The sequence below is a fragment of the Pempheris klunzingeri genome, chromosome 14, assembly GCF_042242105.1.
Source record: "Pempheris klunzingeri isolate RE-2024b chromosome 14, fPemKlu1.hap1, whole genome shotgun sequence".
NCBI lineage: Eukaryota > Metazoa > Chordata > Actinopteri > Acropomatiformes > Pempheridae > Pempheris > Pempheris klunzingeri.
In genome coordinates this window covers 20,293,895-20,306,158 of record NC_092025.1, presented here as the reverse complement: position 1 = coordinate 20,306,158, position 12,264 = coordinate 20,293,895, and positions in this window count along the sequence as shown.

Here is a 12,264-nt window from a genome sequence, read left to right as displayed (position 1 = left end):
TCACATGAATAATGGAGGTACCAGGGGTACTTTTAATTTGATATGGTCTTTACAAAATTCTCATCATTGTAATTTAAGCTGTTCCCAGCTGAACCACCAGAATGAACTATTTTGTGAGTTCATTTAAATTATTTAGTAATTTCTGTGTTTGTCACAGGAGTGGCAGCAGTAAGTATTTTTATATCAGGTCTTTGCTTTTGTTCCCCTTTGTGCCTTCTTCTCAGGAACAGCATTTCCCTGCATCCCCCCTGTGTTCTGTCTGGGCATCTCTTTTTACACTGAACTCCCTCTTTCCATATTTCATCTTTCACTCCCTTCTTTTCAATCTTCCACTCTCACCTGTTCTCCATTTCCTTCTCATGCTCTCTGCTTTCCTCCCTGTATTGTTGGCACTGCTAACAGGCTTTTCTAAGTGGCCTTCAGAAGCAGCTGGATCGCCGCCGGGAGCCTTTGGAGACCTGCCAGGCCGTCATATGCCCCTCTCTACTTTATCCTCCTCCACCTGCCCACCTCTGCTTCTGCTCCTCTACACATTTTAATCTCTTTTTTCACTACACTACCATTCATTCACCCTCCCCCTTTTCTCAGCCTACTTCTTTACTTATCTCCCCTACTCACTCTTCTGCATCTCTTCGCTTGTCAGCCTCTCCCTTCCAACTCCCATCTTTTCATCTCTCGCTGCTCTTTTCCTCCAGAATCTATCATGCAGTAAAATCACTGTTCAATCTTTCTCAAACATTAAACTGTCAAAAACAAAATTGGGATTTTATGAAGCTAAACTGTAATAGCTCTTTACTAGCTGCTGTCCAACTATTACTTATAACTTTTGATGAACTGTTTTTTTTTTTTCCTTTTCTAAACATGTCCCCAACTATCACAACCAAATGACACATGGAAGTGGGACTTTTAATCATCTACACAAGTACAGTATCCGCAACACTCATCTGTTTATTCTCAGCCTTACTTCCACTCGCTTCTTCTTTCCCCCGCTCACCCATTTTTCTACCGATTTTCTTCCCCATTCTCTTTGAGTCTATCTGGACCAACTGCATTTTGTATCAGGTCTATCTTTGGGTCGCTTTCGGACCGAGTCTGACTGTCCTTGGGTGCCTTTGAGTCTATTAAAAAAAAAAAAATATATATATATATATATATATTTATGCACATCTGTTTTAAGCAGGTTTTGGATTAGGTCCAAACTTTTGGACCTGCAAAGACTTCTTTCTTCTTTGATTTCACAGCATGTCACATTTACAAAACAGTCTTACAAACTATTCTTATAGCTGGGCAAATGATGTCATGACATAAAAGGCATAAATCATTTCATCATGACCTGTGAAAAGTGAAATCACAAGTAGGGTTTTCGGCACAACTTTTCATACAGCACTTGCTGTATTGTTTAACAACCACTTTTCTGGACTGTAACCTTCATTGGCACTTTTAGAGGATAATTAAAATGACATAAGTATGAAAGATATTCAACATTTTCAGTGTAAAGTTTTTCACTTTCTCAGTTTTTACTTGAAAGCCTGCTTAATTAACTGGGGGGGACTTTGAAAGGCATGAATATTTCATCCTCTGCTGCTTAAACTTTCCTTATTGTCTGTCCCCCAGCTTCATGAATGGAAAACACTTCAACTCTGCATCTGTTGAGACTTCAAATCATTTTAGTTCGAGACATCTTGGTGCGCAGAATGTTGAAAATGAGCTGTAACTATGGCATACCATCACTGCTGTATGATCTGGAACATCAACCGGCGGTCTTTATATAGCATTTGTTCAGTTATCCAAATCTAATGTGGAGGAAAAGATGTGGTCTATGTCTATCTGCATTATTTTCTGAAATCACAAGCTAAATATGACCCTGACATCAGTTTAAGCTGACATCAGAAGCTTAGCAAAGTTTAAGTCTTTTGTTTTTTATATTTTGTTTTGTTTTTTGGATGATGAATTTGATCACCAGCTCCACTGAAGTGCACCTTTCCCTGAGTGTTTGCTTATCCATTTGTCACATTCTGAGTTTTAAGACCGAGTTTCCAGGGAATGTCACGAAATATCCCAAAACCTTGCTGACTCCAAGTAGTGAGGGGATAATAAAATTTGTCATTATGGTGCATCAACTTGCAACTCAATGCAACGCAAATTTTGCCAGCTCTTGTTCCAAGGTGAAATCAGTGCTTCAGTGTGTGTTTCCTAAAGCACCCTCTGGTAATCAGTGACCTCAGGCAGATGTGCAATCTGTCAGTCAGTGTCTTGTCGTTAAGAGCACGTTTTTTTTCTCTCCCCTCCGTCTGTTTTCTTTCTGCTAGATTCCAACACAACCGTTTCATTTCTCTCCCTGTCTCTTTCACCTTTCCAGCATGTCTGTCCTCTAATTTTGAATATTTTTTCTTTTCTTGCCTTACACCCCCATCATCATTCACTGTACTCTTCTTTAGAATCACTATTATACTGACATCAGACAGTCATAAAAGAAATGGTTTTCCATCCTCCTACAAATTTTCTGTAGGTGCCTCTGAGCAAAACATTTAATCCCAGTGTTTTAAAAATACATATTCAGTGTCAAATGCTTTTAGAACACTTGGAATGTGATTAAATATAAAGCAAGTTCTTGCTGGAAAACAGAAAAAAAACTTTTCAGTCAACGGCCTGGAAGAATAAAGCTCAAAAAAACAAAGACAGAAACATGGATGCTCCAGGGCATGTGCACACTCATGCACAAACATAAAAACACAGACATGCAAGGTGAACAACAACAATTCAAGAATGACCGGTCAATAAGTACGTCCCTGGGGAGAAAAATGTTTCTTACTTTTGGGAAAAATAAAGTTCCAAAGAAACTTTAATGTAAAGGTGTGTCTTCCCAGCAGCTGCATGTATCTAGCGGCTCATGTGAATTGCACCAAGCTAAAACAAATACACATATTAATTCCATGGGAACATCTTAGTTGCAAACAGTTTAATGTACGTTGACCAACAAGTCCTCATATCTAAGTCACGTGTCTTTTGATTGTCAAAGCTCAGAGATTGCAGGTCCAGCAACCACACTGGTATTTTTGTTCTCTTAAAGTATCTCAACAACTTGGATAAAGGTTAGCTTCACAGCTACAAGAAACCAACACCGGCTGATAGGAGACATGATGAAGCACATCAATTACCCTGAAGTCCTCTCAAAGACATTTACAGCAGTTTTTTAACCTGATATTATTTTCTGCTCTCGCACTGAATCCAAACATGGGTTGTTTTAATCTCGCTTAGGGATGGCAATATAATGAAGTCCTGGGATCTTCATTTGTGTCTGTGTTTATGGATAGTAGAACACAGAAGAGGCACCTCTGCACTCCACATTCACAGGCGCCTCAGGACAGACACTAATCCTCAGATGAACTGAGGGCTCGCTCGGCTGACCCAAACCTGACCTGTGTCTTTGTCCTCAGACTGAAATAAAATCTAACCAGCCTCCTGCCGTTAAGATCTGTGGAAGGAAGAGTGAGGATAAACGAGCGAACAAAGCTGAAAGACACTTCAAATGCTGAATATGTGCACACTGCAGCTAAAATGCTTGCTATCTTTCTGTCTTCTTAAAGTCATTGTTGTCTTATTCTTATTTTACAGTCCGTTGGCAGCAAAGTGAGCCAAACATGTACAAGTCAACAAGTTTTGTTACACGACAGCATTTGTTATTGTTCCTGGCATAGCCTTGCTCTGCGCTTCTATTTGATTTTATAAAGCCATTTTCTGTTTTCTTGCCTTAGGAAACACCTGTGAAATCAGTCTAACCGCTCTGCCAACATGACATTATGTGCCGGAGTATAGCTGACTGCTCTGTGCCTTTGTATTTATTCACACCAGTAAAACAGAGCCAACAGTAAGAGGCGACCAGCTCCCATCACACCCCGAAGCAGATGCTGTGTTCAGGAGAAGCACCTGTGCTTTTCTGCTCCGCTTCACTTAGTTAAAACACTGCCTCACCAGTAGTGGAATCTAACTCTGTGCATCTGTGCAAATACTGTACTCTAATACAACTTTGATATACTTTGAATATCTCCATTTTAAACTGTACCGTAGAAAGGTGTATCTTTTCCTGCACTACACTTACCTCACAGGTCGAGCTACAGGATACTTTTCTGTAATACATCTCCACGTCAAGGGAGCTGGTATTTGTTAACTTGAATATTCACACTGGTTCATAGTTATGAAGCTGCCGTGGGTCCATCATAAAGTAGAGATTGCAAATGCAAGAAGATCATGTTTGCAAGTGTCTGCGTTTCAAATACAGAGATACTAGATAAACAGTGATTAACTGCCACCATAAAGACTGCGGCTCCAGCTTCTTTGTTTTACTTATAACAGTATCAAGGAATTGTGGCTGGCAAGCTAATGTGTAACTAGCAAATAAAAACCTACAGCAGGCTGGATCAAATGCATTAAATGAAACTGCAGTTTACAACACCAGCTGCAGGACAGTTTGCACAGTTTATACAGTTGCGATTTTCCGGGGACTACTTTCAGTGTTTTCTTTTATTTGGACTACAAATTTTTGAGATGATTTCTGTTACAGGATAACACAGGAGAAAGTTGTGTCATTGCGAACCCAAATCCTATAATCTGTTGGAATCAACAATGAATGAATGAATGATCTTACCAACAAGTTTTGTCTTTAAAGCCAAAGCCTGAGATACCTTATCCCCCATACCAAAGAGCTCCACTGTCCAAAAACACATCAGTGAGCACTGGGTGACATGTACCTTTATTACCATGAACACATGAACACGAACACACACACACACACACTATAGTGTAGTTTAGAACACTGCACTGAGAAAGTATTTATCTGCAGATGAAAATAGTCTCAGACTGCACTATTTTCTACTGTTATAGAAAAAAAGTGGGCAGCTGAGTCTCAGTCTGTATTGTTTCTGTTTTCCAAATGTCTACTGTTGAGGTTGTGAGTCATCACGACCAACAGACATTATGATTGACACCTGTGTTGACAAAAAAGAGATTGTTCTGTGAAGGTAAAGTTCAATTGTAGAACATTTAGTTACTTCCTATAATGCCGTATAACTATGTGCAGTTCCACCATGTGTGCAGTGCAGTCTTTAATGATACCAAGCAGACATGTAGTATAGGAACAAGCACACACATGCATGCACAGATTACAAGCTGAAATTCACACTCACCTCAGTGTATGAGTGTGCTGATTCTGAGTTTCTGACAGGGTCCGGGGGATTTCTCTAATCACCTGAGATGAGGAGGTAGAAAGATATGGTCAGCATGTGAAGGATGGGCCGCATCTAAGCTGATCATCTCCTCCCAGGCCCATATTATTATTTCCCAAGTTTCTCCAATTAGGGAGTGCTGATGTGGGATCAGTGCACAGATCTCCCACCATCATCACTTTCATTACAAAGAAAAAATGTAGGACTGGTTGGAACCAAGGGAACGGATCAGCAGAATTCCTCAAAAATCCTTCAGAAATGAATTTTCACAGAGCTCAAGAGGTCATTTCAACTCTCTGAGCCCGTCGCTTCAGTTAAAGCTGTGCTGTGTTGACTTTTGTTGTTAAGCAACACTGCAGCTAGCAACCACATATTAAAAAAGGTTAAAAACAATTCATCACCTGTGGGGACTTGATGCTGCTAAACACTATTTACTGAAAACTATTGGTGAACTGTGGGCCATCACTGTTTTATTAAAGGCAAGTTCTCATAGTCATAGTCTCATAGCTGTTTCCTTGGTTCTAAAAGGAAAAAACGTGAGGATCCAAAGTAATACCCAGTTAACATATAATAGATTGAAATGTCAGTGTCACATGTTATCATTGATCAGACAACAAATTTTTTTGACCATCTTCGGTGGCATATTCTTTGCTCTCCTTTCTATTATGTGGTGCAAGTGTTGCACAGTAATTTCCCCTGGGATACATAAAGTACTATCATGTAAGATAGTAGGTAAGATATATCTTATAAACTAGAGAATAAAGGTCACGCGTGACTGATTTTCTGCCAAAGTTGGATGGCACATTCTCATTTTGACATTTGATGTTGTGGCATCACCCAAACATTGACATCAGTGTAAATCAGAAGAAAACTGACACTAGTGTACACTCAGTAAAACTCTTTAACATTAAACTTTAAAAATGTTGAAGTGAGAGTCTGCAAATGGTTCCAGCAATAATGGCCAGAGTCAATTGTGTCATTAGACAATAAATGAGCCACAATAATTAGAAATCACAAAGTGCTTACTTAGATATTTTCAGGACTTCTGAAACTTCACAAAGAACTTAAAAACAGATTTACATCCCTCTGTTCAAAATGCATATGAAAATGATATTCTTTCTAGTGTACTAAGACAATACACATGTCCTGTAAAATCTAGATCTGTCCAGTGATGTAGGTATATAATATTAGAACAGAGAGGAACAGCAGAGGGAAGAAAGTACACGGCAGTAAATATTTGCACAGATAAAAAAAAACCTTGTTGGAGGCTGGGTGACTTGTGTTATTCTTTTTATCCTGCTTCATGTCTAGCTGTGATAATCCTGATGACTTGATAAAATTCCCGACACACTCATAGGATGTTTGTCACAGCAGAACTTTCATAAGCAGCGGCTTCATAACTGGAGCTCTACAGGCCTCTCCCAGACCCTAACATCAGCCATCTAATCTTAACCATCTAGAGCCCGAAGATAACCATGAAATGTGTCCAGATTGTTGGGAGTGTAATGCTACCGTCCTCAGACTGGTGGCCCATACTGTAGGTCCTACTGTATCTCTTTAATATGCACAATGATAACTCCTGTTATCAGTGCACTGTCATGGCTAGAAATGTAGGTATTAACATTGTTAACAAATGAAGCATGGAGTGCAGTGTGCTGCAGGTGAGAGACAAGTTGAGCATTTGAGTATCGACAGCAGTCCTATTGTACTGTGGCACTGTGGTACGACGAAGATGTAGTAAAACTGAGGGCGGCAAAAACATCAGCAAATACAGTGTCACTGTACGGAGCTGTTACTGACACTGGTGACACACCTGGGGTGAATCTTTAATGATTCCCATTTAGGCTGGGGAATAAAAATACTGTAAAAGGAATTAGCAGCTCAGCGGAGTGGAGCCACGCAGCATATGGAGGTTTAAAAAAGTGCACGAATCAGCAGTTTTTATTTAACGGCGACTCATGAAAACGTTTTGAATCTCCCGTAAGACTTATTGAGTGTGAAAAGCGGACGATATTTGCCGCAGTTTGTGTGTGTATTTGTATATGTGACGATATATAATGTAAGTCACTGGGTATCTTGAGGCGTTCAAGCTTAGGTGGCTTCATTTTCATCCCATGCCACACCACTCCCACTACTACTGCGCTGTCATCTCTCATACATATTTGCACCGACATGCATGCAAACTGTGTGCTTTAACTCCTGAGAAACTGACCTTGACTTTGACTGAACACAGACAGCAGCCTCCCTGGAATGGAATATATAAAGGTGAGTACAAGCCCAGCAGCACTGCCTGGTGTTGATGGTCAATCATTTGATATTTTTAATCATCTGTTGACTTAAGAATTGGGCTGGTTTGATTTGACTTTAGTATACTACTGCACATCCATGTGTGATTGCCAACAGGGGCTTAGCTGAGTGTCTATAGGTTCTATAGCAATAATGACTAGTTATTGGACTGACATTTTCTAGTTTGTTATCAGAAACAATATGACCCACCGTCTAAGAATAGATAGTGAACCACAACAATTAGTCTACTATATCCTAGCAACTATGTGCTCAAAGACATCCAGTGACACCTGACAAAAAAACGGTTCCATGATATTGGTCTGAATACTCAAAACGGTCTAAACTTTACAGTTGCTCCAGGCTGCCAGAATACCAGTGCAAATGCTAAACAAACACAAATAGACTGTGTGTGGGCTCTACGCTGGTTAATTCAGGACAAGAACCAATTAAGAGCAGAACATTCATTTAACCCTTGTGTCAGGCAAGTACACAGTAACTGCCCAGCGAGTCAGACAAAAAACAGCTTGCATGAGATGTCATCTGCGAGGCATCTAAGACGAGAAACGTTAGTAAAGATGATGAGATCATGAGATCGTGTTAAACGAATGAAACTTTCTCACAACTATTAGAGCACCTGCAGCAGCTGCCTCAATAACAATAAGACCAGCCACATTTGGGAGCTCTGTCAAAGGTGGCGAAGGGGCTCAAGCCACTTTAGCCGCAGAATGAGCGCATCCTGACTCTTCACACTCACGACGCAGTGAGCAAGCTGACCGTCTCCTCCTTAATTTAATTACATTTTCATCTCTTCAGAAAACAGCATTCGTTCCCCACATGAGGCTCGTGGTCCTGCTGACAGAGACTGAGCTGTGAATGCATGACGTGCTTCCCGATGCCACTTTTGTTAATCATTTCTTTTCTATTCCACAAGAATACAGCACCCATTACACACACCGCCGACCAGTTGGAGCAGGAATGTGAATTAATGAGCAGGTCAAGGCAGGTTAATGAAGGGTGGCGCTGATGTGCTGATGGGCTGGAATTACAAACTGTATCCTCTGTCCGGATAAAGTTTCATCAAGGCAGCTGCTCCCTCTGACACACTGTTACCGTGTTATTCACTCTTTCAACTATCACGCAGCGCTGAACAGCTGCTGTAAGGGCGGGTGATGGCATGTCATATGTTACAGGTCGCTGTCAGCCCGGGGGACTGTCGCTTTCTGAGCACAACTTTATTTTCATATTTTCACTGTATCATGGGATTAAAAACAAAAACATTTACAGCAGGGTGTTCAGAATAATTACTGATAAAAGTTTTTATGTGAGATTTTTATGGGTTTTTCCAAGCTTACAATTTTAATGCTTATATATGAGGAGATAACTATCATCCCCTCGAGACACTGTAATACAAAACACTGCAAATACATTACATCCTTAGAAGTTTTTAGATTACGATTGAACTGAATACCTCATTTTAATATCAAACAAGTGGGAAAGGGCAAAAAGAAAACAAACAAACCACATGGATACAAAACCTGAAACTTTATCATACATAAAGAAGGATGATCATGTCTTCAAATATTCTAGCTACTGAACATTTTGTGAAAGCAGGTGTGAAAAACCTCCACTGCAGGTTATGAGCCTGTTCTGTGTCCACACCTTTGAGCACATTCACAACACATGACTTGGGCTATGGCTGTATGGATTCAAACAAATGCAAATTTCAAACGCATTTCTAGAAGCTTTATCTGAATCTCAATGGGACTGCACAATTAAATAAAAGAATAAATAAAAAACTGTGCAGCAGTCAGAGAGCGCTGATGGGAGTTACTCTGATCATATACAGTATATTGTAGTTCCTACCAAGTTAGCATGCTGAACGTCTTTTGTCTTCATCAAGAAATGCCAAGGGAAGACTTGCCCCAAACAGAAGCAAACTGATCTCCGGTAAAACAAAACACACATCATTCAACCACAAACACACTGAACTCAACCTCGCTCTCCTTCCTCTGATTGAAATTAACCACCATAGATTTTTAGGCTGCAATATAAACTTGCTCCTGTTCTTAGATAACATGACATGTGATGTTAAATGTGTTGTTTGTAGTGGGGAGCCCACGGGGATAAATAACTCTCTCTCTCTACAGATCCCCTCAGTTCCCTGTAGCTGTTTAGCATCTCTCAGTTCACTCTATCGGCATTGCAAACCCTCACGGTGATCATTCTTGTTTCCAGCAGCAGCAGGCAGCTGTTTTCATGGGAAAAGCTCTGGTAAACACATGGTACTCTACCTGCCCAGAACCAAACAAGAGACAGACACAGCAGGCCACATAACTGGTGAGTTGGTAGGGACCAAAACAGAGATGGAAGAAGAATGAGCAGCAATACTGTAATGAATTTACAATCCTCAGGTGGTCAAGAACAAGACTTTGAATCATTGCTGATGTTGCTCTCTATATGCTAGATGTGTAAATGGATTTGTTTTGCCAACCGTCAACTATATTAGCAAAAAGTGTGTCAATGTTCTGTTTGCAGCCTGTTTTTCTGCCCCCTTGTAGTCAAAAATAATCAGGGCATGCTTTAATTACAAGAAGAATTATTAAGAAAAGATGAAAACACAGCAAGCATGATAACTTCACCTGTAGATTAGCAAAGCTGTCTTGTTGTTTTGTCTTGTTCAACCTTTTTCTGCCTCCAAAGTAGGAGTTTGCTTTTTGCTTTGCCACAAGTTACATGCTGTACTTTTTAATTAAAACCATCCACTCTTCTCTATTGTCAACAGGAAATCTCAAGGTATGTGTATATTAACATGAGATCTGATCCTGTTAATGTCGTGTTAAAGTCCAAGATTCAGAAGTTTGGTAAACACAATTTTTGAGCCTACAAATGAGCAGTTTGTAGCTTGTTTGTGTTTAGTTATTTGAATGGTGATGCTATGTTATTGCAATTTGTAGTGATTCAGTAGGTCTTGGAAAAGACTCAGGTGTGTGTCTCTGCATGTTTGTAGCTTTTGTAAGAGTGTGCCATTAGCTGCGTGTATAAATATGGGTCAGGTAATCAAAGCAGATTCTTTCAGCGGAAGACTCTGCATCTGCTGGTAGGGATGTGATTCTAACTGACAGATGAATGTTAAACAAAAAAAGCAAAAGCCTGTCTCCTCGGGGAAAATGAGGGCTTCAATTTCCTGGGCAGCCTGCAGAAGCAGCGGCTGACGGCACACGGGGCCCAAACGGACTCAGAAACTCTGAACACTGCAAATATCCTGCGAGAGCCCAGCTGAGAAATGAGCTACTGCAAACCAATCAAGCTGTACTGAACCAACATGCTCGGAGCTTTTCAAGAGGAGATCACGTCTGCGGCACACACACGAGAGAACACCTGATATCCGAGAGGGGAAAAGGCAATGAGCAAAGACCAGGTCGTCATTATTTTTTCTTTATACATTTGACTTTGCCGTTCCTTTTCTCTGGCAGAGAAGAATCGAAACTAAGACACGATGATCACAATCCTGAGGGGGAATGATGGTGTAGAGCGGTTCACAAACCTCTCCCTCAACACCAAAGGATGATATTCATTTTTCATTATCATACTGCATGACTTTATTAATTACTGAGGGAGCCATAAAGGGTGCATTAACTAATGAATACTTGTGGGTGAAATATGATAAGCTTGATTACCCTCCATGCTGCTCAAGATGTTTGTGGTAGCCATAAGATTTACCACAAATAGGAAGGTAAGAATGTCTGGTAAAGGAAGTGAAGGAAAGGAAAGAAAAGAAAAGAAAAGAAAGAAGGGAAGGAAAGACAATAATGCAAAGGAAAAGAGGAAATTGAAACCTATAGTCTACATTTTCAACTGATGAATGCCGAAAAAGTGGTTGTAACATTCATTTTAACAGACACTTCCTTTGTTTTCATGCCTGCCATTATTTCATTTGCACCCCTCTTTCAGGTTCTCCTCCTGGTATGTTTTCACTCTCTCCTTCCCATCATTTTCTTATTCCAACACTCTACTTGCACCTTGTTTCGCTCCATTCATCCCCTTTGCTCAGATTTCCATCCTTGTTACTCCATCCCACTGTTCGGTTCGTCTCTCAGTTTCTAGGTCACTCTCTCCCTCTGTGTCTCCCTCTCTCTTTCTCTCTCTCTCTCTCTCTCTCTCTCTCTCTTCCAATCCAGCTCTCTCCAGTTTGGAAAGATTAAAGTGGAGGCAGAAGTCGCGTTAATGGCCATCAGCTCATCCTGTGCAGGCAGTTCCCTGTCTGCACCGCCTACCTGCTTAATTAGTCGAGAGGCGAACTTCTGGCAATGAACCTGGCATTAACCGCACGCACACACACACACACACACCCACGTATGTCCACTATGCCCTTATGAGGACCTTGTATTGCATTATTATTCATTTTGTGATTCTACCTTACCTAATACAGTAATAATTTATGATATTTTCAGATAAATAATTTGAGCTTTGCTGCTTTTTTATCTAATTATATTGATAGTAAATGGCGATCAGTCTGCTATCCTTCAGCTTTTGCATCTCCTGTTATAAACACACAGTGCCTGGTAACTACTGTATTTACAAGGAACATCACTTCAAGTCTTTAGCCTTGCCATGAGGCTGTGATGTCCATCGTACACTAGAAAACAAAAACGCTTCAATCAGCTCATGGACATGAGAGACACAATTTAACTACCATGAGAAAAGAAGAAACATCTAAAAACTTGTCCTGAGAACAAGCCTGGTCCTTGGAGCCCAC